Genomic DNA, 14,419 nt, shown 5'->3' with positions numbered 1-14,419 from the left:
TAACTTATTCATAGGGAACAGGCTTATAATGTGAGGATATAAAATATGTAAATGGAAATAGCATATATCTATAATATCTATGTAGAGAACATTATCTCTGATTTTTTTTAAAAAAAATGATTATCACACAAGTCTCCTAGGTCAGAATTTCTTTGATATTTAGGAAAAAATCAAAACTATTTCATGATGTTAGTGCCATTGTAGATTTTCTAATAACTAGATAATTTTCCACAGTTTTTTATCTATATCAAGTATTCCTGTTTTCTAGTTCACTCCATTTTTTCAATCCCTACATTTTGTTTATTACTACTCTAGAGGTCCAGGGTAGGCTGCCCCAAGATGGCCCACTATGGCATAAAGATTATTTTGACTTAAAAGTAATAGAAAACCAGCAGATGCAGAAAAAATTCTCTGTATTCCACTCAATTGCCTAAATTTACTTTGCTAAGAAGAACCTATACCAGGAAGACAGCTATTAACAGAGACTCCCTTTTACTTAAGGAACTTATCTGCATAATAGGGCAAGCTTGTTTTTCCAAACATTTCCTTTCACCTCTTTCTAATGGCCTTTCTGCCCTTTGTATCTTTGGACCCTACCCATCTGCTTAGCTCATAAAAGCTTCATGACGTTCCCTCATTGTCTTTGGAATTTTATGTCTGTGTGGATTCCCCATATGTATGCTTATTAAATTTGATTTTCTCCTGTTTATCTGTCTCATGTTAATCTGTCAGTTTGATTCTAAATTTATCTGGAAGAATCTCATAGGGCAGAGGAAGGTTTTCCTCCTCAACACTACTGAATCCTATGTCTTCTCTGGCCCTTTTCCTCTTCTAGGCTCAGTTATTCATGATACCACTGGTTTTCCTACTTTCTTTTGTCTCACTCATGCATTAGTAGCCAGTCTAATTTATTTCAGTAATATGTTTTCAGGTTTTTTTCCACCATTTTGTCCCCAAAATTTTATATAGTTGACATGTATGTGTTTAAGGTATACAATGTGTTAATTTGACAAATTTAAATATTGCTAAACAATTAACCATCATAGAGTTAGCTAATACCTCTATTGAGTCACATGACAATTTCTTTTTTATGGTGAGAACAAATAAGATCTAATGTCTTAGCAACGTTGAAGTTTACAATACAATATTGTTGACTATAATCTAACTACCATGTTTTGAGTAGGCTTATAGAGACATTCACGTAGCAAGGACTGATGTTTTCTGCCAATAGCCAACAAAGACTCTATCCATGCTAGCAGCTGCTTCAAGCATGAACATAAATCTTCCTTTGGTTGAGTTTTGAGGTGACTCCAGTGCTGGGCAGTACCTACATCATGACTTTGTGAGAATCCTTGAGCTAGATGAACCTATCTAAGCAGCACCTGAATTCCTGATCCAAAAAAAACTGTGAAGTAATAAATTTTGATGAGTTAAGCCACTAAATTTTATCGTAATATATTTTGTAGCAATAGGTAATTGGAATACCCTTCTTTGGAGATGCCAAACTATCTTTCATTGCTCTATTTTTTCCCCCTTAGCCACAATCTCATGGTTTACTCATCTGGTCCTTACATAAGACTAGGGATAGTCTACACTAGCCAGACTAAGTATCAGACTTACAATCAGAGCATCACAAGAAACATTGAGATACATATGGCAGTAATGACTTTGGACAACCCCAACCTCAGAAAGCCATAAAGAAAGAATGAAAGAGCTAAAAGTCTTACCATTTTGAGTTGAATTTTTTCTAAGAAACTTATGATGTGATCCCTATAAATTCTATAATGTAGACATTTTGTTATAGATTTGTGTAGAAGCTAATGTGTAATTATCAGATTCACTGAAAAAGGAGTTTAAGTGCTTTATTTTTTTAGTTTATTTTGAGAAAGAGAGACAAAGAGTGCAAGCTGAGGAGAGGCAGAGAGAGAAGGATAGATATAATCCCAAGCAGATTCTGCACTCTCAGTGGAGAGCCAGGTGCGAGGCTCGATCTCACAAATCATGAGATCATGACCTGAGCCAAAATGAAGAGTCAGATGCTTAACTGACTGAGCCACCCAGATGCCCTGGACTTTAAGTGTTTTAATGGAAAGAGCTGTATGTTAGCTTGCTAAGGCTGCCATAATAAACTACTATAGACATGGTGGCTTAAGCAACAGAAATGTAATTTTGCTAAGGTTGGGAAGACAGCATCCAAAATATTGTCCCTCATCTTTGCATGCATAGATCTGATGTCTTTATCTCTCTGAGTCCTAATCTCTTCTTCCTATAAACACACCAGTCATATTGGCTTAGGGACCATCCTAATTATTTCATTTTACTTTAATAACCTCTTTGAAGACCTTATCTCCAAATACAGTCACAATCCTAGGTACCAAAGATTAGGGCTTCAACATAGGAATAGAGGGGGAGCACAGTTCAGCCTATAACAGAGTAGCAGTCTTCTTTTTGTTTTTAATCATTGGGTCACACTTAGTTATTCAGTTCATATGCTTGCCTATATGTGTTCTATGAAAGGGGGGAGTTTGTATCCTAGTTTAGACCCACAGATTTGTTTTACTTTCAGTTATCTTTACAGTGTGATGTTTTAATGCAAGGTCAATTAATCAATACATTGTCATAGAACCAAGTTCATTCAACGTACATACTTACCCAAACATTGCAGGTAGAGCAAATATATTACCTTCTCTTTCTAAACATCACTACTGGAATATTTTATAAAATTGAGACTCTGATGCAGTTTTAAAAATATATTTTAATGTGTTCATGTTTTCAATGTCTATATATACCACACAACTGCTCAAAATAAATATATGTATTTATCTCCTGTTTTTATTTGGTATGAAGTATAATGAGAACATAAACAAAAAAAATTGTATTGCTCTACATTTGGCAAATTGTATGTGTTTCATTCTCTTTATTTTAGTTTAGGATTTTAAGTAGTTTGGGAAATTGAAGAAACTTGATTTCAAATCCTGGCGTGACTATTTAGTAATTGTATAGTCTTTAGTAAGGACCTTCATTTCCCCAAGCATCAGTGTGTTCATCTTTAAAAGAGGAGAAAATCACATCAAACTTGTAGGAGTTATATATGAAAAGAAGTGTGTGAATATACTGAAAAATGAATGAATATAAAAAATTAAGGTGAAGTCACAGAAATTGCTGAAAATCAAAAAAAATTGTTATATTTATAAACCGTGTTTTTTAAAAAATATTTTGTGTAATAATTTGATATGTTTTATAGAAACTTGTAAAAATGTTATATATGACAAAATGAGTGAAGAATAAAAAGCCTGTTACCCCTACCTGCCTAATAGAATTCCTGAAGCATTTTCTGTTCTCCCGGAAATATTGTCTTGATATGCTAAATAGAGGAAAGGAACGATGTGTTTAAGAGTCATTAATCTCAATTAGCTTTATTTTCCACCAGAAAGTTGTTCAAATGACCTTATCTATGCAAATTAGGCCTAATTACTCCAGTAAAGAAGCTAAGTTCAATTATCTGATATCTTGGAGTTCAGCCAGTGTTTTTTGTCCCAAATATTTCAAACCTTCAGGAACTCATTTAACATCTCTTTTAACAAAATGCCTCTTATGGCACCCAGAATCTATAGAACTGGTGATATAACTTAATTTTGTAATTTGCTGCATTTTCCTTATCAACATATCTTAATCATGGTCTCACTTTAAGCTAACTTGTATAATCAGAGGTCCTGTCAAAAGTAGCAGCATAACTTCACTTCAAACTTTAACATAATAGGAAAATAATGAATGTAGATGTCTCCTAAAAGAAAATAAAGTTTTAGAATTTCTAAAACCAATCATAATAAATGTTTATATAATCTTTGCTGATCTTCAGCATCAGTGAACCATGGTGTGAGCTAGGGACAAACACTGAAGTCTTTTAAGTCTTTATGTGTGCTGGTAGTATGTACCTTTTGATGTTAGACATACACCTTTTGCATGTCCATGATTGTGGGCATGTGTGTATGTTTGTGTAGGAGGTAGAACATAAAAATTAACGTTTTAGGTAGCAAAAATAGATATTGATGGTTTGACACCCAGATTAGGTACTAGTAGTATGAATTTTAACAAGTTAAACTGTTTTCTCTATTTGTACTTGGGACGAAATGCCTACTATCAATCAGAATTAAGTGCGGTAGTTCATGAAAGTGCTTAGCAGAGTGTTTTATAGCGAAAGCATTCAGACAAGATAAGCTATTATTGCTGTGTTTGTTGACATCCTTCTCAGGGTCAGTGAGTACATAACTTTGCTCTGGGAAGCACATCCTGAAGTGACATACAGTTGCTGATTTACTTAAAGTTCACCAAATACAAACACACAAAATATATCAACTCTCAGGACCATTTGATACCTTTAAGAACTCAGATGAAACAAAAACAGCAAAAATAAACACCTCTCAATTCCTGTAAGCAATAATTTTGGCATTGCTTTTATGAAATATTGACTACTGCTATGTTGCCAAGCCAATAGATAATTTTGCATGAAAGGATTTTGGCCTCCTCAACATTTTTCTCCTAAATCCAAGGACTGCTCAAAGATTGTACAGGAGATGCCAAAATGCTTTATAATCAGCTTATATTTCACTGCCTTAAAAATAATGCTGTTGCTGAGATTAGTTACAATGAAAGGCTTCTGGAGAAGTTGTACTTTCTTGGATGAAACTGAGATTACAAACCTCTTAAAAGGTTTTAAATCTCTGCCATTTAATTGTATTATCAGATTATACTGTCCCTTGGGATAGTAAAATAATAAAAGTTTTTTTTTTATTTTATAGCAAAATAAATCCCATCATGACTTCATTGTCATTTTGTAGTTTATTATAATAGAAAAAAAACCTCCACAAAAGATGCTCATGCCCTAATCCCCACAAACTTTGAATAAATTAGACTGCAGAAGGAACTTGGAGATGTAATTATGGTTGTACTTAAAATAGGGTGATTATCTTGGAGGGGCCTAATCTAAAAACAAACTCTTAAAATCCAAGAGCTTTATCTGACTCAAAGCAGAGGAGTAAGGAGGCAAATGGAGTGATCAGAGAGAGCTGAAGAATGTAAAGGACTTGACTCATTGTTGCTGGCTTTGAAGGTGGAGGAAGGTGGACAGAAGCCAAGAGATGTGGGTGGCCTCTAAGAAAGTGAAAGTCACCTTTAACCAACAGCCAAGAAATGGAAACTTCCATCTTAAAACTATGAGAAGTTGAATTAGACCAACAACCTGAATGAACTTGAAAAGAGATTCTTCCTCAAAGCCTCCAAAAGAAATGCAGCCCTGCAGACACCTTGATGTCCACCTTGTGAAACCTGGAACAGAGAACCAACTGATCTATGCTGTGCCCAGAGTTCTGATCCACACGTTGGGAGATAATAAAGGAATACTGTTTTAAACTGCTGAATGTGGTAACTTGGTATGGTAATAATAGAAGATTAATGCATTCATTTAATATCTTTTTCTGTATCCATGCTGCTGGTATCTATGAAGCCAGTTAGATTTGGGGAGGAGAATAGGGACTTTCATTTCCACTTTATAAAGGTCCTTGTAAAATTGGCTTTCTGATTCTCTTGCTTAATTTTGTTTCTTTAATTTTTTAAAAAACATATCACATTTAGTGTTTCTATTTATTATCTTTACAACGTTTGGGGACAATTAACTGTCTCTAAGAAATAGCATGGATCAAAGTAATGGAACAAATTTCTATTGGAATACAGGTGCTTCTCAGAAACATTAGACCATAATACCCGAATATGTAGTCCAACTGTGGCAGAAAACTCTAAGATGACTTTCATCATTCCAACCTCCTAGTGTTCATGTCCTTCTATGAGTGGGAACTGTAAGTTACTTATGGCAAATAAAATAGGATAAAGGTGATGGGATGTATGTAATTACATTACATAGATACTAATGTCTGTCTCTCTAGGTGAGCCTCTCCTTTGCTGTTTTTGAGAAAGCAATCAGAAATGTCAGCTATGAATTTACAGCAGCCTTCAGCCAAGAGCTCACAAAATATTTAATGCTGCTAGCAATCATATGAGCTTGGAAGCAGGTTATTTATTCCCCAGGGAAACCTCAATGGACCACATTCTCAGTTAATACCTACATTATAGCTTTATAAAAACCTAAGCAATGTATACAGCTAAGCTGTGCTCAAACTCCTGACCAAAAGAAACTGTGAGATAATAAATGTCTATTGTTTTAAGCTGCTAAGTTTGTGGCAATATTGTTATACAGCAATGAACAAACACAGCATTTTCCTTTAATTTAGTAGTAATGTTAAATGATACCTATTGCTGCTCCTCAAAAGATACCAGAAGGTGACACCAATAAAGATTCTCACCAGGTAGGTAAGTACTTCCTTCAAGAATGTCCAAAATAATACAAATGCCAATTAATTTTCCATATATAATTATATATGGGGTGCTTTCACATTTTTAGCAACTGGTATGAATATTATACTTAATCAGTTTAGAATTTTGTTTAGAATATGTTTTATATTCCAATCAGTTATGAATGAGTCTTCAGGGACTCATTTAGTAGGTTAGATGGAAGCTAGGTTTCTGAGTAATAAACAGATGAGAACAGATAGGGCCAAACACTGGAAAAAGAAAAAGAAAACCCTAGGGTCAGGGAGTAGAGGGCCTTGGGGAAAAAATAAACTTAATGATAGATTTTAAATTAAATGATATGGATTTTCTCTTCAAAATCTTCAGTAAATGTTTCAAAAATAATGATATATTGGGTATGACTTAAAATCATTTTGCAAGTCAAATCATTGAAGATGCTAATTTTTTATCAAGGATATCTTGGGGTTCATATGCAATCAATCCACAAAAGCATTACATTCCATTTTTTGGTTAATAACCAGTACTAATACTGGTTAATAAATAAATAATTATTTATTTAAAATGTGGCATCCTAGGAGAGTAGAAATATTTTTTAGAGTAAAAAGACCAAATGTTGAAAGATATCTCTGTCATTCCATAAGTCTTGCTCAAGTTAAATAATATCTCTGGGCCTTAGTTTAACTAATGTATAGAAATACAGACAAAGTATTTGCTTTACTAGATTATTGCAAAGATGAGGTAAAATAATAGTAAAAGGAGTACATAAAAGCAACATAATATCATGATTAGTGCAATTAATATGAATTAATCTTAAATATTAATGATTATCAACCAAAGTGATTTTATTTTGAATTAAAACATAACCAAAAATGTTTTATCTGCATTGTTGTTAGTCAATTTTATATAAAAAAAGTAAACTGTTAAATTAAGAAAATGTTTTGCCATTTAATATTAGTTAATGTGTAAACTCAACTTTCAAGAAAGTTGTTAGAGTATCATTTGCCATCATATATCTTGCAAATGAAAAGATTTAAATAATATCAGACACTTTTTGAAAAGGTAAAATTTACAGGTAACAAAGGAATGGGAAAGACATTTTAGCCATTGTTACAACTTCAGAATTAAAATTCTATTTTGTATATAGGAAAAGATCATGATTTCTAGCATTAAAACAAAACAAACCAAAACATATGCCCACTCATTTGCTACTCTGTTTATGGGATTTAATATACTTCTATTTTGTATAATTTTTGAAGAATATTACCAAAAGGGAACTTCTCCAGTGATAAAAATATTTCATGTATTGATTATGTTGGTGGTTATATACTGTATTTATAAAAATTCATGAAATTCTACTAAACTTGGTAAACTTTATTGTTTATAAACTGTACTTCACTCTAACCAATTAAAAAAATGAAAGTGTTCTCAGCATCTTCCCCAAAAGGAAAAACACAATTTGGTCTTATATCTACTTCTGATTAATAATGACTATTACTTTTTTTGTTTTATTCCAATATCACCTGTGTTAACCAAAACTGATATTACATTAAAAAAAAAAAGTGAAATGTAAGTAAAGGAGTAGAAAATTGTTTAATATTTAATTTGAATACTGATTAGGAATTGTGAGGGAATATTTATATTTATATTTATATTTATATTTATATTTATTACTTCCTTCTTCCATTAACCATTCCATGGTCCCTTTACTCTCAGCATGTCTACATTGGTTAGGTTTCTTTACTTGGTAATTTGAATCAAAATTTCATACTAAAGAAATCTGAGTCTTAGTGGTCCTGACTGTACTGTAATGTTATGATATTCTTTTTAATTTATCATAGAATATATAAACATTAAGAGGAGCTGCAGAGAATTCCTTAGGTTTCAAATATATTCCTTCTTTTTATCACTTTAAAGTAATTGTCTTCTAGTTCCAATATATGTACATTTCTGGGTCTCTTTGTATTATTTTTATTTATTTATTTTTTTTACATTTTATTGAAGTATTCTGAAATACAAAAAAACTGCATATTTGATATAAACAATTTGATAAGTATGGACATATGCATATACCCATGAAACCACTAATAGGAAATAATAGACATACCATCACCTCCAAAAGTTCCCCATGTCCTTTTATTGTTGTTTTGTGGTAAGAATACCTGAGACATAACCTCTTCACAGATTTTTAAGTGCTTAATACACTGCTATTGTTGACTATAGCCATCCTGCAGTATAGAAGTTCTCTAAAACTAATTCATTTTGCATAATTGAAACTTTATTTTAATTCAATTCTCCCTTGCCCTGTCTCCATGGCCTCTTTTTTTCCTTTACTGCTAATGTATTAACTTTTTTCTGCTTCTTCATATATCAAGTAATAACTGGTTATATGTAGGACAGGAGGAGTGCTTCATTGTTCAAAATTTAATCTATGGATCTTCCTTTAAAAAATGTTGAGTTTGTTTTGATAAGCAGTTTATTTACAGGTGGTTCACCTTGATCCTATACAGGCTTGGTTTCCAGGTTTGTTAGGACATGTCTATAAAGCCTTGTTGTATAGATGGGGTAGCTTTACTCCAAAGGATAGACTTTCATGGACCTCAACTGAATGTCTAGAGAATTTAGCAAGGTTTTTTCCTGGTTTGTAGAATTCTATTGTCTCCAAAAATCTTTTCATCACTAGCATCTGTCTTCAGCTCAAGGTCCTCAAATGTGTGTTCTCTGCCAGACTTTGTGGAGTCTTGTCTTGGTCATGTAGAGTTTATTATTTGCCCAAAGAGTCAAAGTGCAGATTTATGGAACTCCAACTCCATGCTGCTCCCTCAATTCCCTGCCCTGCAAAATCCAGCCACCTCTGTTGTCATCAAATCTGTTATCCATCCCCTTTCTTCAGTGTTCCCACTGCTCTCTGTTTGGGGTTTCTATGTGCAGTGGTTAATAAAGTGTCCTAAGCAAAAAGATAAAATGAATATATTATTCATATATGTTTTTTTCTTTTCTCAAAACCAGCTTTCTGTATGTTTTTTATTGTCTAAAAATAGTTTTTCCTTATATTTTGTCTAAATGTTTTTCATATATTTTGTTCTAAAATTGAATATAGTAGGTGAACCAGTCTTACACTCATTACTTTGTTAATGTTCAGCCATTGTCTTTGAATCAGTGTAAATTTATGCCACTGACCATTTTCCCACCCAGAAACGGGGCAATCAGATATATTGTTCCAATTCATTCCAACTCGGAGAATTTTTCTTCCAAACTGCCATTCAGGAGAATTCTTGTATAAGTCTGTAATATGCCAGTATATTATACCAAACCATAGGAAAACCAAAAATAAGATTTTTAATGCTCTGGCCATAAGGGAATTCTCCATAAATCCAATATATGTGCATAATTCAGGAGCAATAGATGCTTGAAATTGTGTATCATCTGCTCATGCAACGTATTTATGTATTTTAAACTTGCTCATGCTACACACACACACACATACACACACACAATTTCCACTGAATCAGAGAGTACTTACTATGATTATAATGCATAACCAATTTAAAGATTTGATAGGTCTTATTCTCCAGTTCAGGATAAGCAGTTCAGTTCACATGGCTATTTGGTGTCACATGGTTAAGTAAGGACCTATTATGCAAAATAATAACAGTTACTTGTAGAGGGTCCTTGATTTCACTAAAAAAAAAATGCATTGATTTTTACACTCTAACTTATATCATTGAGGACAGTCAGAGGGCTTCATAGATCATCCTCATATGCAGAGACACTTCTTGCACCATTGAATCTATTGGTTCTTAAAGCCAAAAGTGCAACTTTAACCAATTTCAAATGTTTTCTTACTCTAGAAAGCTTAAACGATTAGACAGTAAATGAATTAGAACAGGGTTCAACTCACCATGAATGATGGTTCGGCCATCTGTTCTTGTTAATAAAGTTTTACTGGAATACAGTTGTGTTTATTTGTTTATGAATTATGTCTGCTTACAAATTACAATGACAGAGTTAAGTAGTATTAACAAGTACCGTATGCCAGCAAGTTTTAAATATTGTCTATCCGTCCAAGAAAAAAAAAAATTGTTGACTCCTGAGTTAGACCACCAAAGAAAGTATGGTATATAATTCCTTCAAGGAGCCAAGAAGACGATGTATCTCTTTCTAAGTATTTGGTGGAGCAATGCCCAACAACTTGTGTGTGTGTGTTTTTTTTTTTTTTAATTTTTAAAAGGCTATCCCAATATGCCCCCCACAGTAGATCCTATGCTTTAACGAGTATCATAAATTTAATGTGGCTAAAATGATAAATGTAATGGACTAAACAATTCAACAAAGAGGCAGAGTATCAGACTGGATAAAGAAACAATATCTAACTCTATGTTTTATACAGAAAACACACTTTGGGTTAAAAGATACAAATAGATTACCAGTAAAACTATAGAAACAAAGATATAACATGCAAACAGCAGCCACAAAAAAACCTGATGTAGTTATATTAATGTCATATAAAACATAATTTAATACTAAAAATAAATAAGGATACTGATGAAGATAAAAAGGGAAATCCAACAGACATATAACAATTAAAAAGATAAATGCCTATAATAATTGGCCACCAAAAAACATGAAACAACACTGGAAGAAATAAAGGAAAAATAGAGAATTCAATAATAATAGAGTGATACTTAAATACCTCACTTAATAACGGATAGAATAATCAGGAAAAAGACCAACAGGAAACAAGACTTGAACAGCTTTATTAACCAAGTGGAGCTAACAAGCATCAATAAAATACTGTATCCTTAGCCTCAGAATATATATTCTTTCAAGTACACATGGAACATTCTCCAGTATAGACAATACTTTAGACCATAAGACAAACCTCAGTTAATTTAAAAGGATAGAAAAATCACAAAGCATTTTCTCTGATAACAAAAGAATTAATTCAAAAATAAATAACAGAAAATTGATGAATTCATAAATATGTGGAAATTGAACAGTGCATACCTAAATAACCAATGGGTTAAATAAGAAATCAAAAAGGAAATTAGAAAATATTTTTAGTTGAATAAAAATGAAGACACTACAAGCAAAATGTATGGATGAAGCTATAGCAGTGCTTACAGGGATATTTATTAAAGTAAATACCTACATTAGAAAAAAAGAAAACTTTGAAATCTATAACTTAACTCTTCAAATTACACACATGAGAAAAGAAGAGCAAACTAAACCTAAATCAAGCAAAAGAGAAGACATAATAAATAAAGTGATAGGTAAAGCAGTGGGGTGGGCTTTCTTTTTGAGGTGATAAAATACACTAAAATCAACTACGGTGATAGTTATAATTGTACACTTTAAATAGGTGAATTTTATGATATGTGAATTGTATTTCAATAAATCTGTTTTTAAACCACCTGACATATGTCAGAAGGGCTAAAATTAGCAACTCTGGAAACAACAGATGTTGGTAAGGATGTGGAGAAAGGGGAACATTCTTACACTGCTGATGGGGATACAAACTGGTGCAGCCACTTTGGAAAATTGTATGGAGCTTCCTCAGAAAGTTAAAGAGAGAACTACCCTATGACTTAGCAAATACACTACTAGGTATTTATCCATAGGATATAAAAATACTGATTCAAAGAGACATATGAACCCTAATGTTTATAGCAGTACTATCAACATTAGCCAAATCATGGAAAGAGCCCAAATGTCCATTGATTGATGAATGGATAAAAAAGATGTGGTATACACACACACACACACACACACACACTGGAATATTACTCAAAGAGAATGAAATCTTGCCATTTGCAACAACATGGGTGGTAGAGTGTATTATGCTAAGTGAAATAAGTCAGTCAGAGAAAGACAAATATCATATGACTTCACTCATATGTGGAATTGAAACAAAACAGATGACCATAGGGGAAGTAAAAATAAGATAAGACAAAAACTGACAGGGAGGAAAACCATAAGAGACTCTTAACTACAAAGAACAAACTGAAGGTAACTGGAGGAGAGTTGGGTGGCAAGATGGGTTAAATGGGTAACAGGCATTAAGAGGTCACTTGTGATGAGCACTGGGTGTTACATGTAAGTGATGAATCACTAAATTATATTCATGAAAGCAATACCACCCTATATGGTAACTAACATGAATTTAAATAAAACCTTGGAAGAAAAAATAAATTACTGTGTCTTATCTCACACACTTTGAAGCACATTGTAATACTATGGAGATATGTTTTGTGCATTTGGAAATATATATGTACATGCAAATGAGAAAAAGATAACACACAATGTGCCCATTATCATTTTTCACCTATATAATTTTTAGTAGAAATTAGAATTTTCCACTTTAGTAAATTTTACTTAAACATAGATATATTTATAAAACTGAACATATAATTTTATAGTTCAATAATAACATGTGACCAGCATACACTTCAAGCAACAGAACATAATTAGCACCTCAGAGAGCTTTTCTACCACCTCACAGTCACAGCGTTCCAACCCAAAGGATAACTACTATTCTTACTTCTATCATCATAGATTTATTTTGTTGAGTTTCAATTTAATTTAAAGGATTTCATTAGCTCATATATATATATATATATATATATATATATAATTTTGTATCTGGAATCTTTGTTCAATCTTATATTCTTGGGGTATGGATTTTGCATTACAATTATAGAATTACATTCCAATTAAAAGTGTTGGTATGTTAAATTTATTTTTTTTTTTATTTTTTAAATGTTTTTACTTATTTTTGAGACAGAGAGAGACAGAGCATGAGCAGGGGAGGGACATAGAGAGAGGGAGACATAGAGAAAGAGAGCTCCAGGCTCCGAGCTGTCAGCACAGAGCCCAACACAGGGCTCAAACTCACGACCTGAGCTGAAGTCGGACGCTCAACCTAGTGAGCCACCCAGGCACCCCTAAAAGTGCTGATATGTTAATATAGATTACATTGAATCTATAGCTTAATTTGGGGATAATGGACATATTTATAGTGCTGAGTCATTCAATTTATGAATGTAATATATCTCTATATTTATTTAATATTTAATTTTTCTCAGTGATGCCTGGTAGGTTTTGAAGATTTTTTTCAAGGTTTAAGTAAACTTTATTTTTTTATTGTTATAAGGAAAGCCCCACCAAGCAGGGCCTTATAAACCAATATATGTGGTCCCAGGATGTCACTATAGAGAAATGGAGAGGTCATGAATGCACAAGAGTTCACTGTAATTGAAGGACATGATCCAGGGAAGGCTAGCCAGGAATGCAGGAGACGTAATAAGGAAAAGCCAGAGTGGTCACATCACAAGGTAAGAAGTAGGATAGCCCTCTTCACTCCCATGTTTTGTAGCTCTCCGCATATGACAGGACCCAGTCTGATGGCAAAAGGAAAAACAGGAAGCAGGAGATAAGCCCAGTGGAGACATCTTGGATTCCAAAGACTGCATTCAAGGCCTTCTTCTGGTACATGGTCCCAAGCTGCTTCCTCAGGAACTTGAAACAATCTGGGCACATAGCACCAGCAGCCACTGGGTTAGGCCTGTCAGGCTCCTCAACATCAGCTGTGTTAGCATACACAGGATGGCTTGGGGTGACAGACAGTGGCCAGTAGTAACCCAAGGTTGGGAAGTCCAGTTTTGAAGATTTTTAATTAGATTTAATACTCTCATTATGTGTTTTATGATGCTATTATAAATTGTATTACTTTTAAGGTTTTACTTTCTGTCTTCTTTGTTGCTGTTATACAGAAATAGGTTTGATGTCCTTAAATTGATATTATATCATAACTTTGTTCACTGTAGTTCAGTTAGTTGAACTATATTCTTTTGATTTTCTAGGCACAAAAGAATGTCATTTGTTTTCTTTATGATATATATTGTCATAAAGATTTTTAAAAATCATAAGATTCAAATTATCAAAATTTGAAAAAATATTCTAGATTTTGAGATTAATGTAATATTTAGAATGACATTTTACACACTAAAATTATTAAAGCGATGTTATTTCATGCTTTTGTCAGAGGAAACCATCATCC

This window comes from Panthera uncia, chromosome D1, assembly GCF_023721935.1.
Source record: "Panthera uncia isolate 11264 chromosome D1, Puncia_PCG_1.0, whole genome shotgun sequence".
Classification (NCBI taxonomy): domain Eukaryota; kingdom Metazoa; phylum Chordata; class Mammalia; order Carnivora; family Felidae; genus Panthera; species Panthera uncia.
The sequence above is the reverse complement of the archived record's forward strand: the minus strand, read 5'-3'. Positions refer to the sequence as shown.